Below are 6,220 nucleotides of genomic sequence, written 5' to 3'. Positions count from 1 at the left end.
TTTATGGCAGGGTCGTAGTCGGCCTGCAAATCGCGGACAAAGTCGGCCTGTTTTAACGTTTTTTTTTACACGCGCAAATGCCGAGAAGAAAACCCGGAACCGATATAAATGGTTATAACTTCATTATTATTCGTCCGATATTAATTATAATGGTACCGTTGTAAAGAAGATCCTCTACAGATTCTAACCATATCAAAATATTTTATGGCAGGGTCGTAGTCGGCCTGTAAATCGCGGACAAAGTCGGCCTGTTTTAACGGTTTTTTTTACACACGCAAATGCCGAAAAGAAAACCCGGAACCGATACAAATGGTTATAACTTCATTATTATTCGTCCGATATTAATTATAATGGTACCGTTGTAAAGAAGATCCTCTACAGATTCTAACCATATCAAAATATTTTATGGCAGGGTCGTAGTCGGCCTGCAAATCGCGGACAAAGTCGGCCTGTTTTAACGTTTTTTTTTACACACGCAAATGCCGAGAAGAAAACCCGGAACCGATATAAATGGTTATAACTTCATTATTATTCGTCCGATATTAATTATAATGGTACCGTTGTAAAGAAGATCCTCTACAGATTCTAACCATATCAAAATATTTTATGGCAGGGTCGTAGTCGGCCTGTAAATCGCGGACAAAGTCGGCCTGTTTTAACGGTTTTTTTTACACACGCAAATGCCGAGAAGAAAACCCGGAACCGATATAAATGGTTATAACTTCATTATTATTCGTCCGATATTAATTATAATGGTACCGTTGTAAAGAAGATCCTCTACAGATTCTTACCATATCAAAATATTTTATGGCAGGGTCGTAGTCGGCCTGTAAATTGCGGACAAAGTCGGCCTGTTTTAACGGTTTTTTTACACACGCAAATGCCGTAAAGAAAACCCGGAACCGATATAAATGGTTATAACTTCATTATTATTCGTCCGATATTAATTATAATGGTACCGTTGTAAAGAAGATCCTCTACAGTTTCTAATATTATATAAAATAGTTTAAGGCAGGGTCAGAGTCGGCCTGTAAATCGCGGACAAAGTCGGCCTGTTTTAACGGGGTTTTTTTACACACGCAAATGCCGTAAAGAAAACCCGGAACCAATATAAATGGTTATAAATGCATTATTATTCGTCCGATATTAATTATAATGGTACCGTTGCAAAGAAGGACCTCCACAGTTTCTAATGATGTTAAAATATTTTATGGCAGGGACAGTGTCAACCTGTAAATCGCTGTGCGGTAAAAGTTGACCGAAAAATACCGTGTTTTTTTACACAGAACAATGTCTTGATGAAAACACGGAAAAGCTAAAAGGGGTTATAAAAGCATCCTTTTCCCAACCGACCATACATTTTTGGTACCGTTGTTACGGTATTCTTCCACTGTTTCTAAATATGTAAACAAATATTGTGAGAAAGCATAATATGAAATAAGGCGAAGCATCAAAGCGAAAATGGTTATAAATGCATTATTATTCGTTCGATATTAATTATAGTGGTACCGTTGTAAAGAAGATACTCCACAGTTATTAACCATGTCAAAATAATTTATGGCAGGGTCAGAGTCCGCCTGTATATCCCGGTCAAAGTCAGCCTGTTTTAACGGGTTTTTTTTGCTTTAGATTCACATGTTTGTTTTTTTAAGATATGAAAGATGCAAATGTGTCTAACTTATATTGTTTTCTGGTCTTTAAGCTATCTTATATATGTGACTACGTGCTATTTTGTTGGAGAAATGAAAGATTCAAATTTGTCTTATTTATATTTTATCCATGTATCGTGTGTATTCAGTGTCATGCGAAAATATATCTTATTTCTTAATTTCCACCTTCACACTTTATTAGCGCCGTCTTTAATTAGTTCATTAAATTAATTAATTTAATATAATGTGCAACGGTGAGGTGGATCAATGCTCGTTGTTAATTTAAATTACACACCACTTCAGCAATAAATGAAATCAGTTATTTTGGCTGTAAATCCATTTTTTTCCGTACAGTAGCCATGTTCCTGTGTATTGAGCTGATAAGATCACCACAGCAAGTTGCTAATACACAGTGTAGACTTAAACGAAATTGGTTATTTTGACTGTAAATCCAATTTTTCCAGTACAGTAGCCATTATGGCCATGTTCCTGTGTATTGAGCTGATACGATAACCACAGCAGGTTGCTAATACACAGTGTAGACTTCCCCTGTTTTATTATAGTATTTGTTATTTACCTGCTTGGAATAAATGACGTGTATTCATTCGGGTCTGATGGCGTTTTGTTAAAGGTCATTTAATGCAGAAAAGCTGGTTTTCTGACATAACTTTTCAATCATTTAAATTAAAAATAAAAATAAAACAATGAATGTGTAATTTAATTCTCAACTCTCGCTTAACTCAACGTTCAATGGGACGCGCATAGTTCTTTTTATAAATTATGTACAAATATAATATGCTATACATTGTTGTTTATTTACTCAAGAAGTACCAGAAAGAAGCATTGTTATGTATAAAGCGCTTTACTATTTCAAAATTCTACATTAAATAAAGAAATATCGTATTTTTTTGTTAAGTGTACGTGCTTGATATATATTCATAAAATAGCAGTTTTTTTAAACAATCGGTCTTTAACCTTTAATTTGATGCAATGAAAAGAAGAACTGCCTTTTTTATGTTTAAACTTAAATCAATATTTTACGAAGTCATTATTGACTAAATAAATATGTACATTTTTTCACTCCATTAAAATCGGCCCTTATAGTTTACTTTCATGTATATATAGAATAATTGAGTGCTTTTCGGTGATTCTATGCTGGCGCGATAGTGCTTTTCGGTTGCAAATAAAAATACTATTGTGCGTAATCTTTAAACTTAAATCAATATTTAACGAAGTCATTAATGACTTAATTAATACGTACATGTTTTCAATCCATTATAAACGGCACTTATGGCTTACTTTCATGTAAATATGAAGAAATTGAGTGCTTTTCTGTGATTCTGTGCTGTCGCGGGAGTGCTTTTCGGTCTTCACATGAAGTGCTTTTCGGTCGGTATATTGCCGATATTTATCCAATTTTGGGCATTAATACATCATAATAAACACAAGGTAGTATAAATATGCATGAAATATAACCATTTTTATCTAATTTAGTCCATTTACACACAACAGAAACGCAATTTTTAATATATATTGCGAGAAATCGAGTGCTTTTCGGTCTTCACATGACGTGCTTTTCGGTCGGTATATTGCCGATATTTATCCAATTTGGGGCATTAATACATCATAATAAACACAAGGTAGTATAAATATGCATGAAATATAACCATTTATAACTAATTTAGTCCGTTTACACACAATAGAAACGCCAGTTTTCATATATATATAGCGAGAAATTGAGTGCTTTTCGGTCGTCACATGAAGTGCTTTTCGGGCGGTATATTGCCGATATTTATCCAATTTTGGGCATTAATACATCATAATAAACAAAAGGTAGTATAAGTATGCATAAAATATAACCATTTATAACTCATTTAATCCGTTACACACAATAGAAACGCAATTTTTCATTTATATAGCGAGAAATTGATTGCTTTTCGGTCTTCACATGAATTGCTATTCGGTCGGTATATTGCCGATATTTATCCAATTTTGGGCAAAATACATTCATATAACCATTAATAACTAATTAAACCCGTTAACACACGCTAGAAACGATATATTGCATATATAGAGAGAGAAATTGAGTGTTTTTCGGTGCTTTTCGGTGATTGTATGGACCGACTTAAATACCAATAGAGCGTGACACAAACACAGAATAATTGTTTATTTCGGCAAACATTGTGATATTATTTGCTTTTAAACATAGCTTTTAATGACCATTGATAGATGAATAATGTTATACTATTATTTGTAATTTCAAAACATGTTACTTGGTGATGTTATTCACGTTCAATACATACATCAGTTATTCTTATTAACCTGATGCCTGTTGTCTGCTACTGTTACAATACGACGCTTAAAAATGTGGATTGCATAAAGTTAAAGGTCAAATTCCGTTTGCACTATAATACTTGTAATAATGCATTATAAATATGTCAAGCATGTTCACTTTAACAAATACGATACTTCTTTATGTAATGTAGAATTTTGCAAAGGTAAAGCGCTATATATATGACAATGTTTTATTTTTTCTTGTTGATTAAAAACAAAAACAAAATATACCAATACATATAATATGTGTACATACTTTTTTAAACAAATATAATGAATCACGTGATGTTTTTATAATTTTGTTAAGCGTGCGTGACATTGAACGTTGATTTAAGCGAGTTATGCGATTTAAAAACTGATACCACTCAGCTTGATTTATAATTCATGTTCCAACGCGCCAATGTATTTAATTAAATGGTTTCATGAAATTGTGTTCAAAAGCATAACGATTGAAAGTATGTAAGAAACACAGTTTTGCACATAAAATGATCGCCAACAGACCCGAATTAATACACTTCATAAATGCCAATCAGATAAAAAACAATTCCAATAATAAAACAGGGGAAGTCTACACTGTGTATTAGCCACCCGCTGTGGTTATCCCTATTTATCAGCTCTATCTCAGGCACCTGGCTACTGTTATGAACAAATTGGATTTACTGAAAATAACTGATGTCATTTATTGCCAAATTGTTATGTACATTTAAAATAAACAACGAGAGTGGACCCACATCATTGTTGCACATTAGTATAAACGTCACTGTAATTTAGGCGCCCCGTAATCTGTTCTTTAAATAGACATAGCCTTTATAAAGACGGCGCTAATTAAGTTGGATATTAAGAAATAAGATCCATTTTCGCATGACTCTGGCAGTATAGCATGTAGTATTATATCAATAAGACACATTTGAATCTTTCATTTATTCGAAAAAATAAGCACGTAGTCACAGGTAAAAAAGCTACATTAAGCGCACTGAAAAAGATGAATTGGACACATTTGCATCTTTCATTTATTACAAAGCATGTGAATATGTACAATACTTTTATTACTGACACATTATTCTTAAAGTCGACGGACAACTTAAGAGGGAACCACAATCAAATAAGATCCATTTTCGCAGGATAGTGGTTTTTTAGAAAGTATTCACATATTAATTTTATCTTGCATTAGTTACAATAATAAGTGCGCGTGCCATTGAACGTTGAGTTAAGCGAAAGGTGCGAATTAAAATCTGAAACTATTATGTCATCTGTACTAACAGCATTAACAAAATGGTGTCAAATCCTCTATAGTCAATTAAAGGGACATTTTCATTTTTTGAAGTAGTTAAAAACCAACTTGTAGTGAGTGATATTTTGATGCAACCAATTGAAACTTTTGACTTTAAATGACGAAAAATCGGATATGGGTGCATTGTGTGTGCTATGTATAAAACATGACAGTCACTACAAAATCGTATATATAATATACTCTGTAAGAGACGTTACATATTATGACATTTCAATTTTGAACCACAAAATTGACAACTATCCAAAGAGATATCATTCATTTTAGTGAAGGAATGATATATTATAATAACCATGAAAAGTTTTTCCGTTTGACTATGCCTTTTACGGAATAATTTTTCATAATAATATATATAAAATAAACGAGATTAATGATACCTTCCTTTCATGTATAGTGTACATGTAAGACAAACAGATTCTTTCAATTCATCGCTGTCATTACATCAATCTATTAGCATCTCATTCGCAATGAAATAATTTGCATTTCACGTGTGCAGAAAATGATTCATATTTTGGTATTGATGGAATCTGTGATAAACGCACGCTTAAAAATCTCACGCTTCTCCGAAAAAATAGCAAACCGCGTGTTGCCAAAAAAAACGGGACAAAAGAAACCGAAAAAAGCCGACTTCGAAATTAACCCAGCACCCGATTCAATACTCATGACACCAACTGAAAAATCTTGCGACACATCGCTGAAACAAAAGCTCGCCAATTTAATAGCATCAGCCCCCAAAACACCAACGTCTAAAAAAAGAAGCCGGAACACCAACAATTCATTCACTTCTTGTAAACAAATAAAGTTTGACAACAATTTAAGTTCAATTGCAGAAGACGTTCTCGAAGAAGAAAACCATTTAAATATAAGCAGCGATGATTCATTTACCAGTGGACAGACGTGTTTTAATCAAATGACCATTGATGACGCGGAAGACGATAATGTAGAAATT

The sequence above is a fragment of the Dreissena polymorpha genome, chromosome 4, assembly GCF_020536995.1.
Source record: "Dreissena polymorpha isolate Duluth1 chromosome 4, UMN_Dpol_1.0, whole genome shotgun sequence".
NCBI classification, from domain to species: domain Eukaryota; kingdom Metazoa; phylum Mollusca; class Bivalvia; order Myida; family Dreissenidae; genus Dreissena; species Dreissena polymorpha.
Note: the sequence above shows the minus strand (reverse complement) of the source record.